Below are 22336 nucleotides of genomic sequence, written 5' to 3'. Positions count from 1 at the left end.
TCCAAAATTGGTCTGAAGGTTCCCTCTTTTTTGGGAACCACAAACAGATTTGAGTAAAATCCCTGTCCCTGTTCCTCCTTTGGGACTGGATGGATCACTCCCATAACTAGGAGGTCTTGTACACAGTGTAAGAATGCCTCTCTCTTTATCTGGTTTGCAGATAAATTGTGAAAGGTGAAATCTCCCTTTTGGGGGGGAAGCCTTGAAGTCCAGAAGATATCCCTAGGATATAATTTCCAACGCCCAGGGATCCTGGACATCTCTTGCCCACGCCTGGGCGAAGAGCGAAAGTCTGCCCCCTACTAGATCCGTTACCGGATAGGGGGCCGTTCCTTCATGCTGTCTTAGAGGCAGCAGCAGGTTTTTTGGCCTGCTTACCCTTGTTCCAGGTCTGGTTAGGTTTCCAGACCGTCTTGGACTGAGCAAAAGTTCCCTCTTGTTTTGCATTAGAGGAAGTTGATGCCGCACTTGCCTTGAAGTTTCGAAAGGCGCGAAAATTAGACTGTTTGGCCCTTGGTTTGGATCTATCCTGAGGAAGGGCATGACCCTTTCCTCCAGTGATATCAGCAATAATCTCCTTCAAACCAGGCCCAAATAGGGTCTGCCCCTTGAAGCGAATGTTAAGCAGCTTCGATTTTGAAGTAACGTCAGCTGACCATGATTTAAGCCATAGCACTCTGCGCGCCTGGATAGCAAAACCAGAATTCTTAGCCGTTAGTTTAGTCAAATGAACAATGGCATCAGAAACAAAAGAATTGGCTAGTTTAAGTGCTCTAAGTTTGTCAAGTATTTCATCCAATGGAGTCGCTACCTGTAAAGCCTCTTCCAGAGACTCAAACCAGAACGCCGCAGCAGCAGTGACAGGCGCAATGCATGCAAGGGGCTGTAGGATAAAACCTTGTTGAATAAACATTTTCTTAAGGTAACCCTCTAACTTTTTATCCATTGGATCTAAGAAAGCACAATTGTCCTCGACAGGGATAGTAGTACGCTTTGCTAGAGTAGAAACTGCTCCCTCCACCTTAGGAACTGTCTGCCATAAGTCCCGTGTGGTGGCGTCTATTGGAAACAGTTTTCTAAAAACAGGAGGGGGAGAGAACGGCACACCTGGTCTATCCCATTCCTTAGTAATAATTTCTGTAAACCTTTTAGGTATTAGAAAAACATCAGCACACACCGGCACTGCATAGTATTTATCCAGTCTACACAATTTCTCTGGCACTGCAATTGTATCACAGTCATTCAGAGCAGCTAAAACCTCCCTGAGTAACACGCAGAGGTTTTCAAGCTTAAATTTAAATGTAGAAATATCAGAATCAGGTTGAATCATCTTCCCTGAGTCAGAAATATCACCCACAGAAAGAAGCTCTCCTTCTTCAGCTTCTGCATATTGTGAGGCAGTATCAGACATAGTTCTTAAAGCGTCAGTATGCTCTGTATTTCGTCTAACTCCAGAGCTATCTCGCTTTCCTTTAAATACAGGTAGTCTGGCTAATACCGCTGACAGTGTATTATCCATGACTGCCGCCATGTCTTGTAAAGTAAACGCTATGGGCGCCCTGGATGTACTTGGCGCCATTTGAGCGTGAGTCCCTTGAGCGGGAGGCAAAGGATCTGACACGTGGGGAGAGTTAGTCGGCATAACTTTCCCCTCAACAGATTCCTCTGGTGATAATTTTTTTAAAGACAGAATATGATCTTTATTGCTTAAAGTGAAATCAGTACATTTGGTACACATTCTAAGAGGGGGTTCCACCATGGCTTTTAAACATAATGAACAAGGAGTTTCCTCTATGTCAGACATGTTTATACAGACTAGCAATGAGACTAGCAAGCTTGGAAAACACTTTAAATCAAGTTAACAAGCAAATATAAAAAACGGTACTGTGCCTTTAAGAGAAACAAATTTTGTCAGAATTTGAAAAACAGTGAAAAAAGGCAGTAAATCAAACAAAATTTTTGCAGTGTGTATAATAAGCTAACAGAGCATTGCACCCACTTGCAAATGGATGATTAACCCCTTAGTTCAAAAACCGGATCAAAAAAACGATATAGACGTTTTTTAACAGTCACACCAAACTGCCACAGCCTTGCTGTGGGCTTACCTTCCCCAACAAACAATTTTGGAAGCCTAAGAGCCCTTTAGAGATGTCCTGTAGCATTCAGGGAACTCCTGAATGTCTCAGTCTGCAATAGTTAATGCACAAAAAAGCACTAAACTAGGCCCCTCCCACTCATAGTAACACAGTGGAAAGCCTCAGGGAACTGTTTCTAGGCAAATTTAAGCCAGCCATGTGGAAAAAAACTAGGCCCCAATAAAGTTTTATCACCAAAGTATATATAAAAACGTTTAAACATGCCAGCAAACCTTTTATATTGTAAATATAAAAGAGTTTTACCTCAGAAAGTAAGCATGATACCAGTCGCTATTAAATCACTGTATTCAGGCTTACCTTACATAAATTTGGTATCAGCAGCATTTTCTAGCCTTCATTTCATCTTCTAGAAAAATATTAACTGCACATACCTCATAGCAGGATAACCTGCACGCCATTCCCCCGCTGAAGTTATCTCTCTCTTCAGACATGTGTGAGAACAGCAATGGATCTTAGTTACAACCTGCTAAGATCATAGAAATCCCAGGCAGATTCTTCTTTTTTCCTGCCTGGAACAAAACAGCACAACTCCGGTACTATTTAAAAATAATAAACTCTTGATTGAAGCAAAATAACAGCTACATTTCACCACGTATCTCTTACTACCCCCATTCTTGTTGAGAGTTCAAGAGAATGACTGGATATGGTAGTGAGGGGAGGAGCTATATAGACAGCTCTGCTGTGGGTGTCCTCTTGCAACTTCCTGTAGGGAATGAGAATATCCCACAAGTAATGGATGATCCGTGGACTGGATACACCTTACAAGAGAAAAGGCACTATTGCTCACTATTGGGGGTCGATTTATGAAGCAGTGGATGCTGCTTCCGACCCACTCCGCTTCAGTTCCGCCTGAAGCGGAAGTTAAGAAGCAGCGGTCCTAAGACCGCTGCTCCTTAACTCGACCGATTGGCCGCGAATATGCAGGAGGCAGTATTGCACCAGCAGTTCACAAGAATTGCGTATGCTGTTGGCATTTATCGATGCGCGGTGGACATGATTCGCTATTGTGGATCATGTTTGTGCACACCATGATAAATTTACCCCTATGTCTCCACTTGATAAATTATTGAGCAATTTTGAAATTAGAATTTTTCAATCTCTAATTTTTATCAAGTACTTTTAGATTAGGAAAAATCTATTGAAGTGTTTAAAATTTTGGATAAATGGAATAAATAGATGAATTGAGGTTGTTAGGTAGTATTGGGAAGGTTGACAACGCTTTAATAGCAGCAAGTATAGGGAACAACACATACAAATAGTCTGTTAAACATATTTAACACCAGAATTATTATCAAAATGGGATATTGATATAATTAAGACTATTTGTACTAAATGCTCTTTGCCCAAAGCAAATATCATTCACTGTTTTTGGTGTTGCACTAAAATATAAATTTTTGTGAAAATAGTTCATTACTGGCTTAAAGGGACAGTCAACACCAGAATTGTTTTTGTTTTAAAAGATAGATAATCCCTTAATTACCCATTCCCCAGTTTTGCATATCCAACACAGTTATAATAATACACATTTTACATCTGTGATTACCTTGTATCTAAGCCTCTGCAGACTGCCCCCTTATTTCAGTTCTTTTGACAAACTTGCATTTTAGCCAATCAGTGCTCACTCCTTGGCAAATTTACGTGCATGAGCTCAATGTTATCTATATGAAACACATGAATTAATGCCCTCTAGTGGTGAAAAACTGTCAAATGCAGAGGCGGCCTTCAAGGTCTAAGAAATTAGCATATGAACATCCTAGGTTTAGCTTTCAACCAAGAATACCAAGAGAACAAAGCAAAATTAATGATAAAAGTAAATTGTAAACTTATTTAAAATGACATGCCCTATTTGAATTATGAAAGTTTTTTTGGAATTGACTGTCCCTTAATAAAATTCTTCATCAACAAATTAATTTAGATCTTGAAAAACATAATTTATGCTTACCTGATAAATTTATTTCTCTTGTAGTGTATCCAGTCCACAGATCATCCATTACTTGTGGGATATTCTCCTCCCCAACAGGACATTGCAAGAGGATCACCCACAGCAGAGCTGCTATATAGCTCCTCCCCTCACTGTCATATCCAGTCATTCGACCGAAACAAATCGAGAAAGGAGAAACCATAGGGTGCAGTGGTGACTGAAGTTTAATTAAAATTTAGACCTGCCTTAAAAGGACAGGGCGGGCCGTGGACTGGATACACTACAAGAGAAATAAATTTATCAGGTAAGCATAAATTATGTTTTCTCTTGTTAAGTGTATCCAGTCCACGGATCATCCATTACTTGTGGGATACCAATACCAAAGCTAAAGTACACGGATGATGGGAGGGACAAGGCAGGAACTTAAACGGAAGGAACCACTGCCTGAAGAACCTTTCTCCCAAAAACAGCCTCCGAAGAAGCAAAAGTATCAAATTTGTAAAATTTTGAAAAGGTATGAAGTGAAGACCAAGTCGCAGCCTTGCAAATTTGTTCAACAGAGGCCTCATTTTTAAAGGCCCAGGTGGAAGCCACAGCTCTAGTAGAATGAGCTGTAATTCTTTCAGGGGGCTGCTGTCCAGCAGTCTCATAAGCTAAACGGATTATACTCCGAAGCCAAAAGGAAAGAGAGGTTGCCGAGGCTTTTTTACCTCTCCTCTGTCCAGAGTAAACAACAAACAGGTTAGATGTTTGACGAAAATCTTTAGTAGCCTGCAAGTAAAACTTCAATGTAAGGACTACGTCTAGATTATGCAAAAGACGTTCCTTCTTTGAAGAAGGATTAGGGCATAATGACGGAACAACAATCTCTTGATTGATATTCTTGTTAGAAACCACCTTGGGTAAAAACCCAGGTTTTGTACGCAGAACTACTTTATCTGAATGAAAGATCAGATAAGGAGAATCACAATGTAAGGCAGATAACTCCGAGACTCTTCGAGCCGAGGAAATAGCCATCAGAAAAAGAACTTTCCATGATAGAAGTTTGATATCAATAGAATGAAGAGGTTCAAGCGGAACCCCTTGAAGAACTTTAAGAACCAAGTTTAAGCTCCATGGGGGAGCAACAGGTTTAAACACAGGCTTAATTCTAACTAAAGCCTGACAAAATGCCTGAACGTCTGGAACTTCTGCCAGACGCTTGTGTAAAAGAATAGACAGAGCAGAAATCTGCCCTTTTAAAGAACTAGCTGATAATCCTTTATCCAAACCCTCTTGGAGGAAGGACAATATTCTAGGAATCCTAACCCTACTCCATGAGTAATTCTTGGATTCACACCAATGAAGATATTTACGCCATATCTTGTGGTAAATTTTCCTGGTGACAGGCTTTCGTGCCTGTATTAAGGTATCAATTACTGACTCGGAGAAGCCACGCTTTGATAGAATCAAGCGTTCAATCTCCACGCAGTCAGTTTCAGAGAAAGTAGATTCGGATGATTGAAAGGACCTTGTATTAGAAGGTCTTGTCTCAGAGGCAGAGTCCATGGTGGAAAGGATGACATGTCCACTAGGTCTGCATACCAGGTCCTGGGTGGCCACGCAGGCGCTATCAATATCACCAATGCTCTCTCCTGTTTGATCTTGGCAATCAGACGAGGGAGCAGAGGAAACGGTGGAAACACATAAGCCAGGTTGAAGAACCAAGACGCTGCTAGAGCATCTATTAGTGCCGCTTCTGGGTCCCTGGACCTGGATCCGTAACAAGGAAGCTTGGCGTTCTGGCGAGACGCCATGAGGTCCAGTTCTGGTTTGCCCCAACGGAGAACCAATTGAGCAAACACCTCCGGATGGAGTTCCCACTCCCCCGGATGAAAAGTCTGACGACTTAGAAAATCCGCCTCCCAGTTCTCTACCCCTGGGATATGGATCGCTGACAGGTGGCAAGAGTGAGTCTCTGCCCAGCAAATTATCTTGGAGACTTCTGACATCGCTAGGGAACTCCTGGTCCCACACTTGATGGTTGATGTAAGCCACAGTCGTGATGTTGTCCGACTGAAATCTGATGAACCTCAGTTTTGCTAACTGAGGCCAAGCTAGAAGAGCATTGAATATTGCTCTTAACTCCAGAATATTTATTGGGAGGAGTTTCTCCTCCTGAGTCCATGAACCCTGAGCCTTCAGGGAGTTCCAGACTGCACCCCAACCTAGAAGGCTGGCGTCTGTTGTTACAATGGTCCAATCTGGCCTGCGAAAGGTCATACCTTTGGACAGATGGACCCGAGATAACCACCAGAGAAGAGAAGCTCTGGTTTCCTGGTCCAGATTTAGTAGAGGGGACAAATCTGTGTAATCCCCATTCCACTGACTGAGCATGCATAATTGCAGCGGTCTGAGATGCAGGCGCGCAAATGGCACTATATCTATCGCCGCTACCATTAAGCCGATTACTTCCATGCACTGAGCCACCGTGGGGCGCGGAATGGAGTGAAGAACACGGAAAGCATTTAGAAGTTTTGATAACCTGGACTCCGTCAGGTAAATTTTCATTTCTATAGAATCTATCAGAGTCCCTAGGAAGGAAACCTTTGTGAGAGGAGATAGAGAACTCTTTTCTTCGTTCACTTTCCACCCATGCGACCTCAGAAATGCCAGAACTATCTCTGTATGAGACTTGGCAATTTGAAAGCTTTTTTGGGAACCACAAACAGATTTGAATAAAATCCCTGTCCTTGTTCCGTCCGCGGAACTGGATGGATCACTCCCATTACAAGGAGGTCTTGCACGCAGCTTAGGAATGCCTCTTTCTTTATCTGGTTTGCAGATAATCTTGAAAGGTGAAATCTCCCTTGTGGGGGAGAAGCCTTGAAGTCCAGAAGATATCCCTGAGATATGATCTCCAACGCCCAGGGATCCTGAACATCTCTTGCCCACGCCTGGGCGAAGAGAGAGAGTCTGCCCCCTACTAGATCCGTTGTCGGATAGGGGGCCGCTCCTTCATGCTGTCTTGGAGGCAGCAGCAGGCTTTCTGGCCTGCTTGCCCTTGTTCCAGGACTGGTTAGGTTTCCAGGCCTGCTTAGATTGAGCAAAAGTTCCCTCTTGTTTTGAAGTAGAGGGGAGCTGATCCTGCACCTGCCTTGAAATTTAGAAAGGCACGAAAATTAGACTGTTTGGCCCTTGATTTGGCCCTGTCCTGAGGAAGGGTATGACCCTTACCTCCAGTAATGTCAGCAATAATTTCTTTCAAACCAGGCCCGAATAAGGTCTGCCCCTTGAAAGGAATGTTGAGTAATTTAGACTTTGAAGTCACATCAGCTGACCAGGATTTAAGCCATAGCGCCCTGCGCGCCTGGATGGCGAATCCGTAATTCTTAGCCGTTAGTTTAGTCAAATGAACAATGGCATCAGAAACAAATGAGTTAGCTAGCTTAAGTGTTCTAAGCTTGTCAATAATTTCAGTCAATGGAGCTGTATGGATGGCCTCTTCCAGGGCCTCAAACCAGACGCCGCCGCAGCAGTGACAGGCGCAATGCATGCAAGGGGCTGTAAAATAAAACCTTGTTGAATAAACATTTTCTTAAGGTAACCCTCTAATTTTTTATCCATTGGGTCTGAAAAAGCACAACTGTCCTCAACCGGGATAGTGGTACGCTTTGCTAAAGTAGAAACTGCTCCCTCCACCTTAGGGACTGTCTGCCATAAGTCCCGTGTAGTGGCATCTATTGGAAACATTTTTCTAAATATAGGAGGTGGGGAAAAAGGCACACCGGGTCTATCCCACTCCTTACTAATGATTTCTGTAAGCCTTTTAGGTATTGGAAAAACATCAGTACTCACCGGCACTGCATAGTATTTATCCAGCCTACACAATTTCTCTGGCACTGCAATTGTGTCACAGTCATTCAGAGCAGCTAATACCTCCCCAAGCAATACACGGAGGTTCTCAAGCTTAAATTTAAAGTTAGAAATCTCTGAATCGGGTCTCCCCGATTCAGAGACGTCACCCACAGACTGAAGCTCTCCGTCCTCCGGTTCTGCATATTGTGACGCAGTATCAGACATGGCTCTTACAGCATCTACGCGCTCTGTATCTCGTCTAACCCCAGAGCTATCGCGCTTGCCTCTTAATTCAGGCAATCTGGCTAATACCTGTGACAGGGTATTATTCATGATTGCAGCCATGTCCTGCAAAGCAATCGCTATGGGCGTCCCTGATGTACTTGGCGCCATATTAGCGTGCGTCCCTTGAGCGGGAGGTGAAAGGTCCGACACGTGGGGAGAGTTAGTCGGCATAACTTCCCCCTCGACAGACCCCTCTGGTGACAATTCTTTTATAGATAAAGACTGATTTTTACTGTTTAAGGTGAAATCAATACATTTAGTACACATTCTCCTATGGGGCTCCACCATGGCTTTTAAACATAATGAACAAGTAGTTTCCTCTGTGTCAGACATGTTTATACAGACTAGCAATGAGACTAGCAAGCTTGGAAAACACTTTAAACCAAGTTAACAAGCAATATAAAAAACGTTACTGTGCCTTTAAGAGAAACAAATTTAGCAAAATTTGAAATAACAGTGAAAAAAGGCAGTTACACTAACAAAATTTTTACAGTGTATGTAACTAGTTAGCAGAGCATTGCACCCACTTGCAAATGGATGATTAACCCCTTAATACCAAAAACGGAATAATAAATGACAAAAACGTTTTTAAAACACAGTCACAACAACTGCCACAGGTCTACTGTGGTTGTTACCCTCCTCAAACACGACTTTTGAAGCCTTTTGAGCCCTTCAGAGATGTCCTGTATCATGCAGATGGAAGCTGAGTGTCTCTGTCTGTAATTTTAGCTGCGCATAAAAGCGCTAAAATAAGCCCCTCCCACTCATATTACAACAGTGGAAAGCCTCAGGAAACTGTTTCTAGGCAAAAATCAAGCCAGCCATGTGGAGAAAAAACTAGGCCCCAATAAGTTTTGTCACCAAACGTATATAAAAACGATTAACATGCCAGCAAACGTTTTATATTACACTTTTATAAGAGTATGTATCTCTGTTAATAAGCCTGTTACCAGTCGCTATTAAATCACTGCATTTAGGCTTAACTTACATTAATCCGGTATCAGCAGCATTTTTCTAGCAAGTTCCATCCCTAGAAATATGTTTACTGCACATACCTTATTGCAGGAAAACCTGCACGCCATTCCCCCTCTGAAGTGACCTCACTCCTCAGAATATGTGAGAACAGCAATGGATCTTAGTTACTTCTGCTAAGATCATATAAATCACAGGCAGATTCTTCTTCTAATGCTGCCTTTGATAAAACAGTACACTCCGGTACCATTTAAAAATAACAAACTTTTGATTGAAGTTAAGAAACTAACTATAATACACCACAATCCTCTTACTACATCCATCTTTGTTGAGAGTTGCAAGAGAATGACAGTGAGGGGAGGAGCTATATAGCAGCTCTGCTGTGGGTGATCCTCTTGCAACGTCCTGTTGGGGAGGAGAATATCCCACAAGTAATGGATGATCCGTGGACTGGATACACTTAACAAGAGAAATATACTTTTCATAATTAAGAATGGAAATTGTGGTAATAATGCTAGATTTATTAATACTCATTCTTTTGGCAAGAAACTTGATATTCAAACAATGTAAGTCCCATAGGGAACCAAGGTTATCTTCACTTAGAACATTAGTTCATAAGCAAATAGTAATAAAACAATGTATTATAAGGTATGGTTCTGAAAATAGTATCGTCTTTTTTTTTTTTTTTTTTTTTAAAGTGGAAATATATTATAAATCCAGAATTACACAAATAAAAAATAAAATAAAAAAACTCACAATATATTATTAAGTGTAAGAACATGGGAGAATGGGATTTTGGGTAAACCTTTATTTGACTGAAATATACAATGACTTATATAAGTAAGAGAATATGCACAATAATGGTAAAAAAAAAAAAAAAAAAACAGATGGATTGTGAGGAGGAGGGGTGAGCTAGGGTGTCTTTTTTTCTTTTCTTTAGAATATATAGTGTTGCTGACTTGAGTTTTTTTTTCCGGGATTTATAAAGGGACAGTTAACACCAGAATTTTTGTTGTTTTAAAAGATAGATAATCCCTTTATTACCCATTCCTTAGTTTTGCATAACCAACACAGTTATATTAATACACTTTTTACCTCTGTGATTAACTTGTATCTTAGCATCTTCTGACAGCCTCCTAAGCACATGACATTTTATTTATTATCTATTGACTTTCATTTTAGCCAATTTGTGATCACAATGTTATCCATATGGCTCACATAAATTAGCTCTGCCCTGTTGCGAAAAGCAAATTAAAAAGCATGTGATAAGAGGTGGCCGTCAAGGGCTTAGAAATTATCATATGAGCCTTCCTAGGTTTAGCTTTCAACTAAGAATACCAAGAGAACAATGCAAAATTGGTGATAAAAGTAAATTGGAAATTTGTTTAAAATTACATGCCCTATTTGAAACATGAAAGTTTTTTTTTTGGACTTGACTGTCCCTTTAAATAAGTTAAATGTTAAGCATATGTATTTGACGGAAAATATATTTGGATCATTAGTCTATATAAATAGTACTGCTAATTTGATTATAACAATTTTAGACATGAATACAGGATTTTTTAAATTTACTGTTTTGAAATGTATATGTGCGATTTCATAAGGTGGATTATGTTCTGATTCTACTTAACATATCAATAAAAAATATATAAAAAAAATTGTGCAGTAAAGCCAGTCTTTTTCACCCTCTCTTAGGATCATAAACTATGCTAAACTTGAATATATATATATATATATATATATATATATATATATATATATATATATATATATATATATATATTTATTGTGTATCATTTTCATGTGTACAATATCAGTAGCGTGGAGAAGCAGAAAAAATAATGGTTGTAACTATTTGAATCGTTTACTCTATTGAGAAGAAGAAATAATTGAAAAATTCATGAGACTAAATTAACATATTTATCAAACGCTAGTCAGTAGGATAATTAAAAAAACAAAAGAGAGGAGCTCAACTGGGAACGGATGGCGCTCAACAGCTCACCCTATGGGATGGTCCCCAACCAGGGTGCAGCCTCTTTCTGTCCAATCTGTGCTTTTCACAGAAGAAAACTTTCCTGTAGTAGTCCATTACTGAAATATCAGGCAATTCTCAGCTGAATGAAGGATTTGTATAGCCAACCCCAGACGTACATTTAGGCCTATATGGGCCTCGACAGTGGAGGTCTAGCTATATCCCTCTAGGTACAGTGAGCAAGGGCTCCACGTCTGGTTGATAATTAATCTTTAACCAAAGTGAGATTATAGGATAAATAAAAAGAAGAAATGACTGAGGCGCATCATGGTGTAACAAGCAAATAACCACATGAAATATTGATAAGGAAACAAATGCACTCACATTTTTCTAAGCACAACTGTGCAAAACAAGCAGTCTGGGATGTCAGAGTCTCCCTGGCAGCTCCCCTCCTATTACCTGAGAGCTCAGCCACGCTATCAGTGCAGAGGCCAGAAGAGAGAGAGTACATTAAGGAAACATCACTGCCCCACTTTGAACCGCCATAGGGCCATCATGTTTATTCCTTCTTAGGGCCTTATTCTCTAAAGCTCTGCATTATCGGAAATGATTTTCCAGCACTGTGAGATTCTCTCAGAAGATTCTAAAAAGGCAAAATTTTGCTGTATCTCTCCAGGGGGCGTTCCCTGCATTTCTGGATGTGAAGGAGAGACAAGCATAGTACATCGTTCTGCATGGCATGAAAGGTTTGATGCTTTGTATTTTGAATGAAATGCATTTATGCTTTTTTTTTATACTGCAGTGCATTTAGGATTGTGATTTCTAATTGTGCTTTGAATGCTTCGGTGTAACTTTAACAAATTATACTCTGTCTAACCATTATGGTGCATATTTCACAAACTGCATTACACTTTGACAGGTTTATTTGACAGGGAAAAAATTAGTTTCAGAAAATGGGAGGGACGGGGAATTCTCTGTGTGTATCTGAAGCTCTCTCACAACTCATTATATTCTCTAAGCCTTTTACAACTGCATGTATGAATGATGTATCCTGGCAGCTATATGCAGGTGAAGTTTGTTCAAAGTTCACAATACACTTATTTAACTAACAGAAAAGCAATGTTACTAAACTAGAGGCAAATACAAGTTAAACTGTAGTGAAAGTATTTCAGTTTAATTTGTATTTGCTGGAAACTTAGGATTTATGTCAGTGCCAGGTGTTCCCCTCTGTATCTCATAGAGCTTTACTTTTTATGGGAGGCAGCTCTCATCTCTCTGGAACTTCTATGGTCTGCCCTTTTTTCAAGAATTAAAGGAACATGATCCCCAAATGTTGAATCACTTAAAAATTATTGAAAATATTTGTAAAAAGCTGAGTAGAAAATATCTTCTGAAAAAGGGAGATATTTTAACACAAAATGTTTCCAATAGCCACATCCCATTTTAAAAGGACTTTAGGCATTCAATCAGGATGCAGGCCCCAGGACGTGCATGGAAGCATGCATCTGGCATGTGCAGCATAGTCACATAATCACTTTATTTCCCCCCTAAGTTTAAGGAAGTTTGCTACTGTATGTAATCTTGTGAGATTTCAGTGTAATTCCATGAGATCACAGTAAAGCATAGAACTCAGCACTGATGATGCCAACTGCCTGATTTTTTTACCATGCAGAAGACAGTAAAAAGAGTAGCTCTGGATCACAAAGAACTTACTCTGTGTAAGGTGAGATTTTCTTGTCTGTTTTTACAGTTGTGCTGCATCACTTTTCAAGTGATTTAGCATATAGGTATTATGTAACTTTAAGTGCGCTAATTCTTCACTATTATTTCTCTTTAGGTTATAATTTTTTTGATAATCTGTCCCTTAAAGGGACACTCAGGTTTTATTACATTTTCATGATTCAGATACAGCATGTAATTTTAAAGAAATTTCCAATTTACTTCCATTAAAAAAAATGTGCACAGTCTTTTATATTTACACTTTTTTGAGTCACCAGCTCCTACTGAGCATGCGCAAGAACTAAGACTATACGTATATGCATTTATGATTGGCTGATTGCTATCACATGGTACAGGGGGAGTGGAAATATACATAACTTTGAAATGTGTTAGAAAAGAATCTACTACTCATTTGAAATTCAGAGTAAATGCTATTGTATTGTCTTGTTATCTTGCATTTGTTGATTATGCAAATCTATTGTGTTTACTGGTCCTTTAACAGTCTGGAGAAGAAAACTCGGAAATAGGCTCCCCCTGCTGACAAGACTCCTGCACTGCAGATAGATTGATAATGTGCTGAAGAAGCATTCTACTGAGAATGTCAGGAGGTAACAAAACTGGACAACCTGAACTGCTGCAAAACAAATGTGAATCTGAATAAAATAACTTAAAAATAATGAAAGCTATAAACTTCAGTCTACCAAACTGCATTAGATCAAGTCATAAGCTATCAGCATGCTAAGCTAATATATAACTGGTCAGTTAGATTACCTGCTGTTGATTGGCTCATGCAGTAAATAATCTTACCCTGACAACTAGAATCCTTATAGTTTTAACTCATTATGTGTGCTGTGCTCTCTCACTGACAGCACTACACACGGTAATATTAAAGAGAGAAGAAAAGGATTTGCGAATATGGCTAGGCAGTGAACTTAAAGGGACGTGAAACCCCAAATTTTTATTTCATTATTTAGACAGAGCATACCATTTTAAACAACTTTCCAATTTACTTCTATTGTTTAACCTTTTAACACCGTTATGCCGTTCTATTCCGTCATATTTACACTGGGCTTTAAAGCCGTTATGACAAAATAGAACGTCATAACAAACGGCTGTCCTGAAGCCTTCTGTGCTTCAAGGACTTGATCGCGGTCTTGAGGGCGTTCCTAGGGTTGTAGGGACGCCCCCCAGATGCGATCCAATAATTGAAATCTCGCGATCGTATGCACGATCGCGTAGTTTCAATTTGTCTACATCGGAACAGGTGTTCCGATGTAGGCACTTTAACCCTGTCACGAAAGGGTTAATTTGCTTCTTTCTCTTGTTATTCTTTGCTGAAAGGTTTATCTAGGTCAGCTCAGGAGCAGCAAAGAGGTTCTAGCTGCTGATTGGTGGCTGCATATATATACCGATTGTCATTGGCTCACACATGTGTTCAGTTAGAAACCAGTAGTGCAGTTCTGCTCCTTCAACAAATGATACTAAGAGAATTAAACAAATTAGATAATAGAAGTAAATTCGAAAATTGTTTAAAATTGTATTCTCTATCTGAATCATGAAATAATTTTTTGGGTCTTATGTCCCTTTAAGGAGCTAGGCAGTGAAACAGCAGTAGTGCTCATGAAAGGCTGCAACATAAATAAAAAGCATGTTTGAAACTCGGCAGTAAATAAAATGGCACTTATACATTTTGCCATATTAATTAATTGTCATACATTTTTCTGTTTATGCCCTCTCTCTCCTGCACTGCACTGTCTACGAGATGATTTGTGTTAGCTTGCTGATACCTCGAGTAGGTATAGCAGGCAGACTAAAAGATATTTAACTAATCTATATCTATATTAATTAGCCTGCTTACTTTTCCTACTCACGCTATCAGCAGTCTCACAATAATCAGCCCGATATACTTTTTCATTTATTATGATTTAGGCAGAGCCCATATTGCCTATATTGACAAGCCCACTGCCAGATTGAGAGTCACTTCTCTAAAAACAATCTGCTAGATTACGAGTCTTGCGTTAGCCTTAAAAAGCAGCGTTGAGAGTTCCCAACGCTGCTTTTTAACGCCCGCTGGTATTACGAGTCTGGCAGGTACAGGTGTACCGCTCACTTTTCTTCCGCGACTCGAGCATACCGCAAATCCCCTTACGTCAATTGCGTATCCTATCTTTTCAATGGGATTTGCCTAACGCAGGTATTACGAGTCTTGGAAGAAGTGAGCGGTAGACCCTCTCCTGTCAAGACTTCTACCGCATTTAAAAGTCAGTATTTAAGTTTTATTGGCTAACGCCGGAACATAAAACTCTTAACTAAAGTGCTAAAAAGTACACTAACACCCATAAACTACCTATTAACCCCTAAACCGAGGCCCCCCTCCACATCGGAAACACTTTAATAAATATATTAACCCCTAATCTGCTGACCGGACATCGCCGCCACTTTAATAAATATATTAACCCCTAAAACGCCACACTCCCGCCTCGCAACCACTAGTTAAATTTTATTAACCCCTAATCTGCCGTCCCTAACATCGCCGACACCTACCTACATTTATTAACCCCTAATGTGCCACCTCAACATCGCCGCTACTATATTAAAGGTATTAACCCCTAAACCTAAGTCTAAACCTAACCCTAACCCCCCCCCCCCAAATTTAAATATAATTTAAAATAATCTAAATAAAATTACTACAATTAAATAAATTAATCCTATTTAAAACTAAATACTTACCTATAAAATAAACCCTAAGCTAGCTACAATATAACTAATAGTTACATTGTAGCTAGCTTAGGGTTTATATTTATTTTACAGGCAACTTTGTAGTTAAAATAGTTAAAATAGTTAAAATAAATACAAATATATCTGTAAAATAAATCCTAACCTAAGTTACAATTACACCTAACACTACACTTTCATTAAATAAATTACCTAAACTACCACTAATTACAATTAAATTAAATAAACTAAAGTACGAAAAACAACAAACACTAAATTACAGAAAATAAAAAAATTATTAATTTTTTTTTAAACTAATTACACCTACTCGAATCCCCCTAATAAAATAAAAAAGCCTCCCAAAATAATAAAATTCCCTCCCCTATACTAAATTACAAATAGACCTTAAAAGGGCCTTTTGCGGGGGATTGCCCCAAAGTAATTAGCTCTTTCACCTGTAAAAAAAAATACAATACCCCCCCAACATTAAAACCCACCACCCACACACCCAACCCTACTCCAAAACCCACCCAATCACCCCTTAATAAAACCTAACACTAACCCCTTGAAGATCTCCCTACCTTGAGACGTCTTCACCCAGCCGGGCACAAGTGGACCTCCAGAGAGGCAGAAGTCTTCATCCGATCTGGGCAGAAGTGGTTCTCCAAGAGGCAGAAGTCTTCATCCAGGCGGCATCTTCTATCTTCATCCATCCGGAGCGGGTCCATCTTCAATCTAGCCGACGCGGAGCCATCCTCTTCAAACAAAGTCGAAGCGAAGAATGAAGGTTCCTTTAAATGACATCATCCAAGATGGCGTCCCTTGAATTCTGATTGGCTGATAGGATTCTATCAGCCATCGGAATTAAGGTAGGAAAAATCCTATTGGCTGATTGGATCAGCCAATTGGATTGAGCTCGCATTCTATTGGCTGATTGGAACAGCCAATAGAATGCGAGCTCAATCCTATTGGCTGATCCAATCAGTCAATAGGATTGAACTTCAATCCTATTGGCTGATCCAATCAGCCAATAGGATTTTTCCTACCTTAATTCCGATTGGCTGATAGAATCCTATCAGCCAATTGGAATTCAAGGGACGCCATCTTGGATGACGTCATTTAAAGGAACCTTCATCCTTTGCTTGGACTTCGTTTGAAGAGGATGGCTCCTCGTCGGCTGGATTGAAGATGGACCCGCTCCGCTCCGGATGGATGAAGATAGAAGATGCCGCCTGGATGAAGACTTCTGCCGCTTGGAGGACCTCTTCTACCCGGATCGGATGAAGACTTCTGCCCCTCTGGAGGTCCACTTGTGCCCAGCTGGGTGAAGATGTCTCAAGGTAGGGAGATCTTCAAGGGATTAGTGTTAGGTTTTATTAAGGGGGGATTGGGTGGGTTTTAGAGTAGGGTTGGGTGTGCGGGTGTGTTTATTGTATTTTTTTTACAGGTGAAAGGGCTGATTACTTTGGGGCAATGTCCTGCAAAAGGCCCTTTTAAGGGCTATTTGTAATTTAGTATAGGGTAGGGAATTTTATTATTTTGGGGGGCTTTTTTATTTTATTAGGGGGATTAGAGTAGGTGTAATTAGTTTAAAAAAATTGTAATTATTTTTTTATTTTCTGTAATTTAGTGTTTGTTGTTTTGCGTACTTTAGTTTATTTAATTTAATTGTAATTAATTGTAGGTAGTTTAGGTAATTTATTTAATGATAGTGTAGTGTTAGGTGTAATTGTAGCTTAGGTTAGGATTTATTTTACAGGTATATTTGTATTTATTTTAATTAGGTAGTTATTAAATAGTTATTAACTATTTAATAACTATTGTACCTAGTTAAAATAAATACAAAGTTGCCTGTAAAATAAATATAAACCCTAAGCTAGCTACAATGTAACTATTAGTTATATTGTAGCTAGCTTCGGGTTTATTTTACAGGTAAGTATTTAGTTTTAAATAGGATTAATTTATTTAATTATGGTAAATTTAAATTATATTTAAGTTAGGGGGGTGTTAGGGTTAGGGTTAGACTTAGGTTTAGGGGTTAATAAATTTATAATAGTGGCGGCGACGTTGGCGGCGGCAGATTAGGGGTTAATAAATTTAATATAGTTGCAGCGACATTGGGGGGGGCAGATTAGGGGGTTAATAATATAATGTAGGTTGCTGTGATGTCGGGGGCGGCAGATTAGGGGTTAATAAGTGTAAGATTAGGGGTGTTTAGACTCGGGGTTCATGTTAGGGTGTTAGGTGCAGACATAAAATTAATTTCCCCATAGGAAACAATGGGGCTGCGTTAAGAGCTGAACGCTGCTTTTTTGCAGGTGTTTTTTTTTCAGCCAGCTCAGCCCCATTGTTTCCTATGGGAAAATCGTGCACGAGCACGTTTAGCCAGCTCACCACTGATTTAAGCAATGCTGGTATTGAGGTGAGATGTGGAGCTAAATTTTGCTCTACGCTCACCTTTTTGCGGCTAACGCCAGGTTTAAAAAAACCTGTAATACCAGCGTTGTCTTAAGGGAGCGGTGGGAAAAAAAGGCTTGTTAGCACCGCACCCCTGTTACCGCAAAACTCGTAGTCTAGGCGTATGTGCTTGACATGTCCTTTAACATGACAGCAGTCTCAAGCAAATAGAGTCTTCACCCTTACCTAAATGTGCTACTGGAAATGACCATATATGACAATGTTTTCCAAGTACTCCAGGACCCAGTATCTCCCTCAGTCTGTTGAGGATGTGCACACAGTAGAGAAAAATTAAAAGCACCACTAACTGAATGATCCACATGTTTACAACACTGACATTGGAGATGGTTCCACAAGAAAAATATGTGTCCAGCAGGCGCATCTCAGTCCTTAAAGGGACAGTACACTGTAAAATTGTTTTTCCATAAATGTATTTTAACCCCTTAACGACCGACGACGTATGCCATACGTCCTCAAAAAAAAAGCACTTAACGACCGAGGACGTATGGCATACGTCGTCGGTTTAACAGAGCACTGGAAGCGATCGAAATCTCTTCCAGCTGCTCTAACTGTATTGCAGGCTTGCCTTGATGTCTAGGCATCCTGCAATACTGTTCCCGAGTGCCGGGACCGGATTGATCACTCCCCCACGAGTGATCACTTCCGGTTTCGCTCCACGTGGAGCCCGGCAGTGTTTCAGAGCATCGGAAGCGATCGGACACGCTTCCGATGCTCTGCTTGTGTGCTAAGTGCCTCGGTGGGTCGAGGCACTTAGTTGGTTATTAAATAAAAGTAATAATTTAAAAAAAAAAAAAACAGATAAATAAAAAAAAAATCCCAAATAGCCCCCCCCCTCCCCCTTCACTAGGCATCCAAGATGGCGATGCCCAGTGCATCATGGGGCCTCTGGGGGTGTCCCTAGCCTGCATCATCATAGGGGCAAGCTAGGGTCACCCAATCTGAGCCTCCCACCCTAAAAAAAATAATAATAATAAAATACCCCATTTGTCTGATCATGTCAATATTTGTAAATATTGACTATGATCAGTGTGGATCTCCCTCCCTCTCCTCACTTGCCATTTTGTTGGAGAGAGAGAGACCTGTATTTAGCAGAGAGAGAGATTTATTTCTTTTATTTGTTAAAAAATATAGAACCAAAGGCTCTTTTCAGAGCCATTAACCCCTAGCTTGCCAGTGATCACTATATATCACTGGCAGTAGCATAGGTGCACTTTTTTTTTTGCTGCATTTTGCTGTCTGTGCATTTTTTTAGGGGTTAATTTTGTTGTTGTAATTTTTTTAAAAACCCAAAGGCTCTTTTCAGAAACATTTAGTTAATTTAATTTAATTTTCAGAGCCATTAACCCCTAGCTTGCCAGTGATCGCTATAAATCACTGGCAGTTGCATAGCTGTACTTTTTTGCTGTCTGTGCATTTTTTTAGGGGTTAATTTTGTTGTTGTAATTTTTTAAAAACCCAAAGGCTCTTTTCAGAAACATTTAGTTAATTTAATTTAATTTTCAGAGCCATTAACCCCTAGCTTGCCAGTGATCGCTATAAATCACTGGCAGTAGCATAGCTGTACTTTTTTGCTAGTTAATTTAGTTAATTTAATTTAATTTTCAGAGCCATTAACCCCTAGCTTGCCAGTGATCACTATAAATCACTGGCAGTTGCATAGCTGTACTTTTTTGCTGTCTGTGCATTTTTTTAGGGGTTAATTTTGTTGTTGTAATTTTTTAAAAACCCAAAGGCTCTTTTCAGAAACATTTAGTTAATTTAATTTAATTTTCAGAGCCATTAACCCCTAGCTTGCCAGTGATCGCTATAAATCACTGGCAGTAGCATAGCTGTACTTTTTTGCTAGTTAATTTAGTTAATTCATTTAGTTAATTTAATTTTTTTTAGTAATTGTTTTCTGCGACAAATACAAAAATGTCACAGAAAAGATATAGTGCTGAGGAGGCGTATGCCATCCTTGCGTCAGAGTCAGATGCCTCTATTTCTGACTCAGACTCCAATTTTGACCCTGCCATGTGCTCAGATACATCACTAGATGCAGTCTCAACTGATAGTGATGTATCTGTGGCTGCTAGCCCCCCTGCTAGCCCCCCTGCCAGAAGGAGGCGTGTTGCTGCCATTGCTGCTGAAGAGTGGGTAACGCCTCATCTCCAGAGGCCAGATATCCCAACCTTCACAACAAATGCTGGCATAAATATAGATGTGGCAGGTTTTAGCCCCCAGCAGTTTCTGGAAGTGTTTCTGGGCGATGATATATTGGGGAACATTGTCGCCCAAACTAATTTATATGCCCATCAGTTCCGTGCTGCAAAGCCTGGAACATATTTGGCAAAGCAGCAATGGGCCCCCATCAATGTGCCAGAATTCAAAAAATTCTGGGCATTGACTATGCTGATGGACATTATAAAGAAACCCTCCATTCGCTCCTACTGGAGTAGTAGCCCCATCTGCTCTACCCCCATTTTCTCCCAGACTATGTCGAGGAAGAGGTATGAAATGATTCTGCATTTCATGCACTTCAGCGACAACAGCCTGTGCCCCCCTAGGGAGCATCCCCAATTTGACAGGCTGTATAAAATCCGCCCCCTGATAACCCACTTTTCTGCCAGATTTGCAGAGGCTTATACACCTGGAAGGAATATATGCGTTGATGAATCCCTAATGAAGTATAGGGGAAGGCTGGGATTCAAGCAGTATATTCCTTCCAAACGCTCCAGATATGGGGTAAAGGTGTATAAGCTCTGTGACAGCGAGACTGGGTATACTCAGGCCTTCCGGGTGTATGAGGGAAAGGATAGCCACCTTGACCCTCCAGGTTGCCCAGAACATATGGGAACCACTGGCAAGATTGTCTGGGACCTGATATTACCCCTAATGAACAAAGGGTATCACTTGTACTTAGACAATTTTTATACAAGTGTCCTTTTGTTCAAGCTACTGTATTGCTTTGATACAGTAGCTTGCGGTACAATTAAAAAGAACCGCGCAGGTTTCCCAGGACAACTTGTACGCACACGGCTACGAAGGGGGGAGACCTCAGCTCTGCGCCAAGAGGAGCTGTTGGCACTTAAGTACAGAGACAAGAAGGATGTATACCTTTTTACCACCATCCACACAGAGAGGACGGTGGCGGTTTCTGTACGTGGCAGAGCTGAGATCATAAGGAAGCCAGTGTGCATCAAGTCTTATAACCGGCATATGGGTGGGGTTGATCTGGCTGATCAGCTGCTGCAGCCCTACCTAATTATGCGGAAGACAAGGGCCTGGTACAAAAAGGTTGCAATTTACCTAATGCAGATTGCAACCCACAACGCTTTTTTGTTGTTCAAAAAAGCAAACCCCAGAGTTAAAAAAACTTTTTTACAGTTTCAGCTCCAGATTATTACTGGGATTTTGTACCATGATGCACCTGCTCCCCGGGCGGTGATGGGAGAGAGCAGAGTTGGGGCTACTCATTTTATTTTTAAAATCCCCCCTACTGCCGCAAAGCAGAAACCACAAAATAAATGCAGAGTCTGTACCAAGAGGGGGAAGAGAAGGGACACCATATATCACTGTCCTGATTGCCCTGGACAGCCTGCACTCTGCATTGGGGACTGCTTCAAGCGGTACCATACAATGGTCAATTTTTAAAAAAATAAATACATTTGGTGTTATATATATATATTATTTTTTTTGGTTATGTTTACTGTTAGATGGGGTTTTTTTTTTTTTTACTTTTACTGTGCCAGATTTTTACATTTCACTACTACTTTTTTCTAAAATTGGGCCTGTTTTTTTTTTTTTTAACCAAAACCCCTGTCAAACCTATGCATGGGGGACATAGGTGTTCTCAGGGTGCCTTGCAAAAAACAACCTGAAGTATGTTTTTGTAATAACTTACAACAGTCTCTCCTAAATCATAGTCAAAAAGCAATGTGTCTGTAAAAATGAAAATTGAAAAATTACCACCATACACTTTCTCCAATTTTTTGGGCTAAAACGGTTGCTTCAAAGGCATCAAAGAACACCATATACAATACCTTGGGGTGTCAACATTTCAAAAATATACACTTTCATGGCAATAAATAAAAGTGGGGTATGCGATAGGCCACAAACTAAAGATAGGCCTATCAGAAGAAATACTCTCATTGTTAATAACTAAAATCACAAGTCATAAATTTGTAACATAACCTTCCCAAAATCCTGGCAAACCTATGCATGGGGGGCATAGGTGTACTCAGGGTGCCTTGCAGAAAACAACCTGTAGTATTCTTTTGCAATAACTTACAACAGTCTCTC

The sequence above is a fragment of the Bombina bombina genome, chromosome 5, assembly GCF_027579735.1.
Source record: "Bombina bombina isolate aBomBom1 chromosome 5, aBomBom1.pri, whole genome shotgun sequence".
Taxonomy (NCBI): domain Eukaryota; kingdom Metazoa; phylum Chordata; class Amphibia; order Anura; family Bombinatoridae; genus Bombina; species Bombina bombina.
This window is presented reverse-complemented; position numbering follows the sequence as displayed.